The sequence below is a fragment of the Mya arenaria genome, chromosome 15 (genome assembly GCF_026914265.1).
Source record: "Mya arenaria isolate MELC-2E11 chromosome 15, ASM2691426v1".
In the NCBI taxonomy this organism is placed as follows: domain Eukaryota; kingdom Metazoa; phylum Mollusca; class Bivalvia; order Myida; family Myidae; genus Mya; species Mya arenaria.
Genome location: NC_069136.1, coordinates 12,688,794 through 12,701,515, shown reverse-complemented (window position 1 = coordinate 12,701,515; position 12,722 = coordinate 12,688,794).

Below are 12,722 nucleotides of genomic sequence, written 5' to 3'. Positions count from 1 at the left end.
ATAACCCTCCCAGAACAAAAACAACTCTGATTCAGCCATTGAGAATAATACCTACACTTTCAGGACCAAAACAACTGCGGTTCAACGATGGGTATAAATAAATAACCCTCCTATGACAAAAACAACCCTGTATCAGCCATTGGGATAAATAAATAACTATTCCAGAACCAAAACAACCCCGGTTCAGCCATGGGGATAAATGCGTATCCCTTTCAGGTCCACACAACCGCGGTCCAGCCAATGGGATAAATACGAATCCCTCCCAGGACCAAAACAACCGCGGTTCAGCCATGAGGATAACTACGTTTCCCTCCCAGGACAAAAACAATCGCAGTTCTGTCATGTGGGATAAATACGTATCCCTCCCATGACCAAAACAACCGCGATTCAGTCATGTGGGATAAATACGAATCCCTCCCAATACCAAAACAAGCGCGGTTCAGCCATGGGGATATAATTGTATCCCTCACAGGACCAAAACAACTGCGGTTCAACCATGGAGATGAAAACGTATCTCTCCCAGGACCAAACAACGGTTCAGCCATGGGAATAAATAAATAACCATCCAAGGACCAAAACAACCACAGTTCAGCCATTGGGATAAATACGAATCCTCCCAGGACCATAACAACCGTGGTTCAATCATGGTGATAAGTACGTATCCCTCCCAGGACCAACATAACCGCGGTTCAACCATAGGGATAAATACGTATCCCTCCCTGGACCAACACATCCGCGGTTCAGCCATGGGGATCAATACGCATCTCTCCCAGGGCGAAAACAATTACGGTTTAGCCATGGGGATAAATAAGTTTCCCTGCCAGGATCAAAACAATCACGGTTTAGCCATTGGGATAAATACTTATCCCTCCAAGGACCAAAACGTCCGCGCTTAAGACATTGAAATAAATACGTATCCCTCCCAGGCACAACAAAAGCATGGTTCGGTCATGGGGATAAAAAAATAACTCTCCCAGGACCAACACAACCGCGGTTCAGTCATGTGGATAAATGCGTACCTCTTCCAGGACCAACAAAACAGCGGTTCTGCCATGGGGAATAATAAATAACCCTTCCAGGACCAAAACAACCGCGGTTCAGCCATGGGAATAAAAAATAACCCTCCAAGAACCAAAACAACTGCGGTTCAGCCATGGGGATAAGTACGAATTCCGCCCAGGACCAAAACAACCGCGATTTAACCATGTGGTTAAATGAATAACCCTCTCAGGTCCAAAACAACGAGGGTCAACCATGGTGATAAATGAATAATCTCCTTAGATCCTAACCAACTAGAATCAACCACGGAGTTAAATAAATAACCCACCAAGGTCCAAAACAACCACATTTTTACAACGTAGATAATTAAATAAACCTTCCCAAATCAAAAATAGCAAGGGTTCAACTATAGGGATTAATAATAATTTTCCCAAATCCAAAACAAACAGGTTCACAATTGGGATAAACAAATAACCATCTCAGGTCCATAACAACCACGGTTCATCCATGAGGATAAATAAATAACCATTTCAGATCCAAAACAACCAGGTTCACAATGGGAATAAACAAAAACCCATCTCCGGTCAAAAACAATCAGGTTCACAATTGGGATAAACAAATAACCATCTCAGGTCCAAAACAACCACGGTTCATCCATGAGGATAAATAAATAACCATCTCAGATCCAAAACAACCAGGTGAACAATGGGGATAAATAAAAACCCATCTTCGGTCAAAAACAATCAGGTTCACAATTGGGATAAATAAACAACCATCTCAGGTCGAAAACAACCAGGGTTAATCCATGGGGACAAATAAATAACCATCTCAGGTCCAAAACAGCCAGGTTCACAATGGGGATAAATAAATAACCATCTCAGGTCCAAAACAACCAGGTTCACAATGGGGATAAATAAATTACCATCTCAGGTCCAAAACAACCAGGTTCACAATGGGAATAAATAAATAACCATCTCAGGTCCAAAACAACCAGGCGTTATCCATGGGGATAAATAAATAACCCTCTTAGGTCCAAAACAACCAGGTTCACAATGGGAATAAATAAACAACCATCTCAGGTCCAAAACAATCAGGGTTCATCCATGAGGATAAAAAAATAACCATCTCAGATCCAAAACAACCAGGTGAACAATTGGGATAAATAAAAACCCATCTCAGGTAAAAAACAATCAGGTTCACAATGGGGATAAATAAACAACCATCTCAGGTCCAAAACAATCAGGGTTCATCCATGAGGATAAATAAATAACCATCTCAGGTCCAAAACAACCAGCTTCACAATGGGAATAAATAAATAACAATCTCAGGTCCAAAACAACTAGGGTTAATCCATGGGGAATAAATAAATAACCCTCTCAGGTCCAAAACAACCAGGGTTAAACCATAGGGATAAACAAATAACCATCTTAGGTCCAAAACAACCACGGTTCATCCATCGGGTTAAATACATAGCCCTCTCATGTTCAAAACAACCAGGGTTCATCCATGTGGATAAACCAATAACCATCTCAGGTCCAAAACCACCCGGGTTCTTCCATGGGGATAAATAATCAACCATCCTAGGTCGAAAACAACCAGGGTTCATCCATGGGGATAAATAAATAACTCTCTCAGGTCCAAAACAACCAGGGTTCATCCATGGGGATAAATAAACAACCATCTTAGGTCCAAACCAACCAGATACACAATGAGGATAAAAAAATAACCCTCTCAGGTCAAAAACAACCAGGGTTCATCCATGGGGATAAATAAATAACCCTCTCGGGTCCAAAACAACCAGGTACACAATGGGGATAAACAAAATAACCCTCTCAGGTCCAAAACAACCGGAGGTCATCCATGGGGATAAATAAATAACAATCTCAGGTCCAAAACAATCAGGGTTCATCCATGGGGATAAAAATGGGGATAAATATGTATCTCTCCCAGTATCCAAAACAACCAGGGTTCATCCATAGGGATAAATAAATAACCCTCTCAGATCCAAAACAACCACGGTTCATCCATGTGGATAAATAAATAACCCTCTCAGGTTCAAAACAACCAGGGTTCATCCATGGGATAAATAAATAACCCTCTCAGGTCCAAAACAACCAGGGTTCATCTATGGGAATAAATAAATAACCCTCTCAGGTCCAAAACAACCAGGGTTCATCCATGGGAATAAATAAACAACAATCTCACGTCCAAAACAGCCAGGGTTCATCCATGGGAATAAATAAACAACCATCTCAGGTCCAAAACAACAAGGGTTCAACCGTGGGAATAAATATTCATTTCTCCCATGTCCAAAACAACCAGGGTCGACCATGAGGGTAAATAGATAACCTTCCCTCCCATGTCCAAAACAACCAGGGTCAACCATGGGGGTAAATGGATTACCTTCCCTCCCATGTCCAAAACAACCAGGGTCAACCATGGGGGGTAACTAGATAACCTTCCCTCCAATGTCAAAAACAACCAGGGTCAACCATGGGGGTAAATAGATAACCTTCCCTCCCATGTCCAAAACAACCAGGGTCAACCATGGGGGTAAATAGATAACCTTCCCTCCCATGTCCAAAACAACCAGGGTCAACCATGGGGGGTAAATAGATAACCTTCCCTCCCATGTCCAAAACAACCAAGGTCAACCATGGGGGTAAATAGATAACCTTCCCTCCAATGTCAAAAACAACCAGGGTCAACCATGGGGGTAAATAGATAACCTTCCCTCCCATGTCCAAAACAACCAGGTTAAACCATGGGGGTAAATAGATAATCTTCCCTCCCATGTCCAGAACAACCAGGGTCAAACATGGGGTTAAATAGAAAACCTTCCCTCCCATGTCCAAAACAACCACATTGTCAACCATGGGTACATAGATAACCTTCCCTCCCATGTCCAAAACAACCACATTGTTATTACGGGGATAATTAAACAACCCTCACAAGTCCAAAACATCTATCTATGGTCTTATTACAACGTACATAGCATAATGACCAAAATTCAACAAAACTGGGCTTTCTGGGTGTTTTTACCTTTCAGGTTGCCCTGCAGTGCCGATTGAGTGCGTAGGTTTTGTTTTGGCGAAGAAAATAGCTGGGAATTTGGTCTTATCTAGGATGTCAACGGGTTGCCGGGGCATTTGGTGGGGATTTTACCAGCAGTTTGTTCCCGTAAGGCGGAGATTTTACCCGGGATTGGCTGGACCGAAAGTCCCCGCTATTCCCCGGACCTTGGAGACCTTTGTTACAACTGTATGGTGCATAAATGATGGGATTACCCTGAAAACGGTCAGTGTAACACGAGATCACTGGAACACGAGTCTACTTGGGGCTTAAAGTAGTCTCTATGGCCATAACTAATGTCACACGATCCCAACATTTATTAATACTTACAACATTAAAAATATAAGCCTCACCAATGCCTATTATCAAATACTAAAATTTGATTGTTAGACTACACGAAATAAAACAGTTTGATTGTTCAAAACTTGTAAACTTAAAACAAATGGTATCTTTATAAAACAATAAAATAACACTAATAAGACTTGTTATATTCAGTCCCAGCTGTTATCCAATGACGAATATGATTTAGCCATTATTTATTTCGATACAATTAAATGATAATGGCACTTCTTAAATGACTTCATTTCAGTCGATAGAAACACATGTTGTTTTTCTGAAACGTTCTCTTGAGTACAATAACCCTTTCTGTCGTAAAGCACTTATATTGTGAACATCAATGTCTACATTATATATATTCAAATAAACACGAACATTCTTCATGACTGAACAAGATCAATTATAAAATCAAAATGGAAAACAAGCGTTCTATATTTAACCATTAACACGGTAAACAGTGAGGAATTTGTTTTTCTATTCGTTTGAGACCCGTTTCATTTAAGGATATTATAAATAATCTTTAATAATTTTGTTTCCTACATTCAATGTTCATTTTTACTTTCTCATGTTCAATTCATACAAACATGTTGAGAACAACGAAAAGTAGATGTAGTAGTAGAACGATTTGTGTTGGTGGTGATGGCGGCGGTAGGAGGAAGACCAGGAAGACGTGATAGTGGTGGTAGTGGTGGTGGTGGTTGTGGTGGTAGCAGTAAAAGTAGGATTAGCAGTAGTAGTTGTGGTGTTGTTGGTGGTGGTATCAAGAGTAGTAGGAGGAGTAGTAGTAGTTGTGGAAGTGCTGCTGGTGGTGATGCTGGTGGTGGTGCTGGTGGTGGAAGAAGAAGTCGACGTAGTAGTAGAAGTAGGAATAGTAGTTGTGGATATGGTGGTGGTGGCAGAGGAGTCGTAGTAGGAGGAGTAGTAGTAGTTGTGGTGGTGTTGGTGGTGGTGGAGGTGGTCATGATGGTAGCAGTAAAAGTAGAAGGAGAATTAGGAATTGTAGTTGTGGTGGTGGTGGTAGTGGTGGTGGTTGTGGTGGTGGTAGTGGTGGTGGTGGTGGTTGTAGTAGTGGTGGTGGTGATGGTGATTGTGGTGGTGGTGGTGGTAGCAGGAGTAGTAGTAGTAGTAGTAGTAGTAGTAGTAGTAGTAGTAGTAGTAGTAGTAGTAGTAGTAGTAGTAGTTGTTGTTGTGGTGGAAGTGGTGGTGGTAGTGGTGGTGGTGGTGGTGGTGGAAGTGGTGGTTGTGGCTGGTGTTGTGGTGGTAGCAGGATTTGCAGTAGTAGAAGTGGTTGTGGTGGAGGTGGCGGTGGTGGAGGAGTAGTAGTAGTAGTAGTAGTAGTAGTAGTAGTAGTAGTAGTAGTAGTAGTAGTAGTAGTAGTAGTAGTAGTAGTAGTAGTAGTAGTAGTAGTAGTAGTAGTAGTAGTAGTAGTAGTAGTAGTAGTAGTAGTAGTAGTAGTAGTAGTAGTAGTAGTAGTAGTAGTAGTAGTAGTAGTAGTAGTAGTAGTAGTAGTAGTAGTAGTTGTTGTGGTGGTGGTCGTGGTGATAGTGGTGGTGGTAGCAGGAGTAGCAGAAGGAGTAGTAGTAGAAGTTGTGGTGGTTAGGATGTTGGTGGTGGAGTTGTGGTGGTAGCAGGAGTAGTAGTAGGAGTAATAGTCGTTATTGTTGTGGTGGTTGTGGTCGTGGTGGTAGTGGTGGTTGTGTTGGTAGTTGTCGCGGTGGTTGTGGTAGTGGTGGTAGCAGGAGAAGTAGTATTTGTGGTGGTGGTGATGGTTGTTGTGGTGGTAGCAGGAGTAGTAAGATGAGTAGTAGAAGTGGTTGAGGTGGTGGTTGTGGTGGTGGTGGTGGTGGTGGAGGAGGTGGAAGCAGGGGTAGTAGGAGGGGTATTAGTGTTGGTGGTGGTGGTGGTGGTAGTTCCAGGAGTAGTAGGAGTTGTAGGAGTTGTGGTGGTAATGGTGTCGGTGGTGGTAGCAGTAGTAGTAGTAGTAGTAGTAGTAGTAGTAGTAGTAGTAGTAGTAGTAGTAGTAGTAGTAGTAGTAGTAGTAGTAGTAGTAGTAGTAGTAGTAGTAGTAGTAGTAGTAGTAGTAGTAGTAGTAGTAGTAGTAGTAATTGTGGTGATAGTGGCGGTGGTGGTGGTGGTGGTAGTAATAGGAGAAGTAGGAGTAGTAGTAGTATTTGTGGTGGTAGTGGTGGTGGTGGTGGTAGCAGGAGTAGCAGAATGAGTAGTAGTAGTAAAAGTAGTAGTTGTGGTGGTGGTGCTAGTGGTGTTGGTGTTGGTAGTGGTTGGTGTGGTGGTGGTGGCAGGAGTAGTAGTAGTAGTAGTAGTAGTAGTTGTAGTTGTGGTGGTGGTGGTGGTGGTGGAGATGGTGGGGTTGTGGTGGTAGCAGGAGTAGTAGGAGTAATATTATTGGTTGTTATGGTGGTAGTGGTGGTGGTGGTAGTGGTGGTTTTGTTGGTGGTGGTGGTAGTAGTGGTGGTAGCAGGAGTAGTAGTTTTTGTGATGGTGGTGGTGGTGGTGGTGATGGTGGTTGTGGTGGTGGTGGTGGTGGTGGTAGCAGGAGTAATAGGATGAGTGGTAGAAGTGGTTGAGGTGGTGGTGGTGGTTGTGGTGGTGGTGGTGGTAGCAGGAGTAGTAGTGCTGGTGGTGGTGGTGGTTGTAGTAAAGGTAGAAGTAGTAGTAGTAGTAGTAGTGGATTTGAACCAAAATATGATAAATATTTTTCTTAAAATTTGCACTACTCCTTGTTGTCCCAAAATATGCTGAAAATTATGTTCGTTCTACTCCTGAAAAAGATTGTTCCTCCAAACTTGGTTTAACATGAACTTTTCAAACATTTTAATTTTTGGCCTTCCCCACCTACAATATCATTATTTTATTTTTTTCCCTATAATTTAGGTTGGTGGGGTATTTATATCATGTTAATGTAAAAACATAAAATTTGATTTCGTGTAACGTCTTTCGGTAACTTTCTCGTGAATTCTGGTAAGTATCTTCGTATTTCTGTAATTTAACGTGTCCGACCCACTTTTGATTTGTGGAAGGCCCTTAAGAACATCTATATATGATAGCTACTCATTTGTAAACGTTCGAAGCAAATCGGCCACATGACGCAAATTAAGGCCGACTAACACAAAATTGTGGGACGAACGAACAAGAACATCTTAATGTGTGATGCAGATTATAAAGCACTTAAAAAGTGATACATGTACACAACGGTAGGCAACACGTACTTTGATCTCTTCCAGTTGTATTCTAAGATATATCTTTAAACGAGTGTTTATTAAATAAAGAGCAATATCCGGACACTTTCACCATTTTATTTTAAATATAATAGTGTTTCAACAAAAAATATTAAGAAGAATAAACGTATACAAATCAAATAAATACATATATTTAATTAAAATGATGGCGTCGTATTTCTGTTTAAGAAACAACAAAGTTCAATGCATTGTTTTGCCCAAACCACATATAAATACAGTCGAAACCCGTTGGCTCGAGCTCGTTTGCCTCGAATTCCTCGTTGGCTCGAACTGTGTATAAAGGACCGATTTCTTTAAACTGAAGATTTGGCTCGAATATTCTTAGGCTCGATGTATTTTCGCCGTTCCCTGTGAGTTCGAGCCAACGGGATTCGACTGTAGAGATAGAATTGCTGAAAGTCTGCAGGCGCGACAGGCCTAATTATACTCTTTTAACGTTTCTATTCACATGCAATAAAAATCGATTCCAAAAGATGTTATTCATGGCCCTAAACTGTAACCGATAAGTGCCTGTCATAACCTAAGAACAGTTAATGTAAACTGATGAATTTTTAATTCAATTAGTTAGTTTCATAACAGTAAAACCGAGAAGTCTTTATGTACTTGGGCATATGAACATTGCTTCCATCTCACAAGGTAATTGCTAGTGTAAAGTTAATCAAATGAAATCCTTTCTGGCTTGTGACGTTTTGACTATTTGTAGTAGGCATAGTAAGACAGCGTCTGTTGGAAAACACATTTCTATTTCATGCGTAATTATCTATAATAATCTATTCGCCTCGATTACTCACCAAGATTTATCTAAGATTATTCCGCTCGCTTTCAAATTCAAATTAACATTGCAATCTTATGGACGTTTTAACTAAAGTTTAATTCGCACTTTTTTAAACCACATAACACCTTTCGTCCTATTTTGTAACCCCAGCGTATTAATTAATTTAATGTCATGTTAAAAAGATCTACCGATACCTGATTTCAATTTGCAATACTAAAATTTGAAGGCCTACAGCCTACAGCCTCAAAACAAGTGATACAAAAGGTTCAAGTGACTCCTGGTCAATGTTTTCAATATAATATTAAAGTAAACAAATTCAACAACATGCAATTTTTTTTAAATATATTTGATTTATCAGAACATGATGTTTTACTCCAATTTCTCCAAATAAATAAAAATTAAGTATCTCGAAATGAGTATCTAACAGGTTAAAGTATAATTTTTCAATCAGCCAAGTAATTTGCAAAATCTTGCATTTGTAAACCAAACATAACACGTCATGATTATCGTTTATAAAATCCTCAAGTCTCAAAACTTCCAAAGGAGAGAAATACACTACATGCAGAACGTAATAAATCAACACAGTGAGATTTACTTGATCCTGCTATAAGGGACATGATGATATTGGAAAATTTGGGACCCGAGCAAAAACAGTTTCCATCAATTGAGAAATAATAGGGATGACCTCAATAAGAAGAGAATGTAAAATCGACGGTGAAAAAGCCAGTTTAATGAATCAATCATGAAAATGTATGAGTATGCACTGCAAACTACATGAAAAAGTTCAGCAGCCTGAAATTGAATCATAATCCTGTTCAAAGGCTGAATGAGATATGCACAACGTCACAATGATCCAGGCCTTATAGACACTGAAAGAGATGCACAACGTGACAAAGAATCGAGGCCTTGCAAAAACAAAACAGAAATGCACAAGGTCACAAGGATAAAAGCCTTACAGACACTGAAAGAGAGATGCACGACGTCACAAGGATCAAGGCCTTACAGACACTGAAAGAGAGATGCACAGCGTCACAAGGATCAAGGCCTTACAGACACTGAACGAGAGATGCACACCGTCACAAGGCCTTAGAGACACTGAAAGAGAGATGCAAGACGTCACAAGGATCAAGGCCTTAAAGACACTGAAAGAGAGATACACGACGTCACAAGGAACAAGGCCTTACAGACACTGATATAGAGATACATCACGTCACAAGAATCAAGGCCTTACAGAAACTGAAAGAGAGATGCACAACGTCACAAGGATCAATGCCTTACAGACACTGAACGAGAGATGCACGACGTCCCAAGGAACAAGGCCTTACAGACACTGAAAGAGAGATGCACAATGTCCCAAGGAACAAGGCCTTACAGACACTGAAAGAGAGATGCACGACGTCACAAGGATCAATGCCTTACAGACACTGATATAGAGATGCACGACGTCTCAAGGAACAAGGCCTTACAGACACTGAAAGAGAGATGCACAACGTCACAAGGATCAATGCCTTACAGAAACTGAAAGAGAGATGCACAACGTCACAGGGCCTTACAGACACTGAAATAGAGATACACGACGTCACAAGGATCAATGCCTTACAAAACTGAAAGAGAGATGCACAACGTCACAATGCCTTACAGACACTGAAATAGAGATACACGACGTCACAAGAATCAAGGCCTTACAGACACTGAAAGAGAGATGCACGACGTCACAAGGATCAGGGCCATACAGACACTGAACGAGAGATGCACGACGTCACAAGAATCAAGGCCTTACAGACACTGAAGGAGAGATGCACGACGTCACAAGGAGCAAGGCCTTACATACACTGAAAGAGAGATGCACGACGTCACAAGGAGCAAGGCCTTACAGACACCGAACGAGAGATGCACGACGTCACAAGGATCAATGCCGTACAGACACTGAAAGAGAGATGCACGACGTCACAAGGATTAATGCCTTACAGACACTGAAAGAGGGATGAACGACGTCACAAGGATAAAGGCCTTACAGACACTGAATGAGGTATGCACAACGTCACAAGGATCAAGGCCTTACAGACACTGAAAGAGAGATGCACGACGTCACAAGGATCAAGGCCTTACAGACACTGAACAACAGATGCACAACGTCAAAAGGATCAATGCATTACAGACACTGAAATAGAGATGCACCACGTCACAAGGATAAAGGCCTTACAGACACTGAATGAGAGATGCACAACGTCACAAGGATCAAGGCCTTACAGACACTGAAAGAGAGATGCACGACGTCACAAGGAGCAAGGCCTTACATACACTGAAAGAGTTGCACGACGTCACAAGGATAAAGGCCTTACAGACATTGAACAAGAGATTCACAACGTCACAAGGAGCAAGGCCTTACAGACACTGAACGCGAGATGCACAACTTCACAAGGATCAATGCCTTACAGACACTGAAAGAGAGATGCACAACGTCACAAGGACCAAGGCCTTACAGACACTTAATGAGAGATGCACAAAGTCATAAGGAGCAAGGCCTTACAGACATTAAATGAGAACTGCACAGAGTGAAAAGTCTGACTCTATGAAATATGAACGTGTCCCTTTCTACAGGAGATACAGGGGCTTGAACAGGAATTGTCATTAGAGAGGGCGTTACTTAGGGGGCGTATCCTTTGACTTGCGCCCATCCCTTAGAATCTAAATTGATCATCTTACAATGACATACAAATGTACTCCAATGTTACCTCATTTCAACATCAGCTGGCTTATCAGCCAAAGAATGAGGGCCAGGCGATGTGGGTGATTTCCTCACAGGGCTTACAGTTCTCTCCACTCGCACATGGTCGTATACCCTCCCTGGGCTCAGTGTCCGAGCTTCATGGCTACAACCCCTGTTTGGGCTCAGCGTTCGACTGGTAAGCATTGGGATGTTGGTCCTCCTTGTGCTCAAAAACGGACTTCTTTGAAACCCTATGATACAGTGCAGGTTTCCTCCTTTCTGAAGTATAATACTATTTTGATAAATGTTGAAAAAGTCTAGTAAATTATACTCTTTATATTTTAATACATCAGGCCAATATTTCTATTATAAATGATGTCAACATTATTAAATAACGTCACTATATATTTTTGACAGTATTAGGCAGGTCGAAATTCAAACAAAATAAAGCAATTGCTTGTATAATGGACAAGGATAACACATTGTTTAGCATGCGCAGATGTGTTGGCCTTCGTATTTAATATGTTATTCCCACTGGTAACATACTGCTGAGCATGCGCAGTTGTGTTGGCCTTCGTATGTAAATATGTTATTCCGATTGATAACATATTGTTTAGCATGCGCAGAAGTGTTGCCCTTCATATGTAAATGTGTTATTCCAATTGGTTACATATTGTTTAGCATGCGCAGGAGTGTTGACATTCATATGTGAATGTGTTATTCCTATTGGTAACATATTGTTTAGCATGCGCAGGTGTGTTGGCCTTCGAATTTTAACATGTTATTCCCACTGGTAACATATTGTTGAGCATGCGCAGATGTGTTGGCCTTCGTATGTAAATATGTTATTCCGATTGGTAACATATTGTTTAGCATGCGCAGAAGTGTTGGCCTTCATATGTCAATGTGTTATTCCAATTGGTAACGTATTGTTGAGCATGCGCAGGAGTGTTGGCCTTCATATGTCAATGTGTAATTCCAATTGGTAACACATTGAAAAACAGAGTGAGATACAAGAGATCCGGGTGCGATATCCTAGCTCTTTGCCAAGAGGACCGTTAATTGGTTCTTGAACGTGCTCGGTTTAAAGCACCGAAACACAGGTTACAACTTTGGTACACCATTTTCCTAGAGCTACCCTTTAAATGCGTTAGGTACTGGTACCATTCGATTTGACGCGGCCGGGGTTTGCACCCGAAGCGAACGCTCTGTCATTGAGCTATATATGACAGTTAAAGCTTTATAAATGCAGTTGAAGCTTCAGTTGATACATATGTAGGTCACTGATGACATACTGTAACATTTGAGCCCCTTGGTACGCCATAATATTCTTTATACATAATATACATAATCTACGTTATATGGTAAAAGAAATAAAAGTGAAAAAAAACTGACATCACCAAATTTCGATGTTGTCATCATGCAACATGCGTGCACATCCCCATCAACGGAAGACGCACACCTCAATATAAAGATAGCCCTAAGCAGGTGCTCGAGGTGTGGGTCATACAGGTCTGTTGAAGGAGGGTTGTATCGGCCAAGCCTGTCTTAAGCCAAAATGATTCTCAAGCAC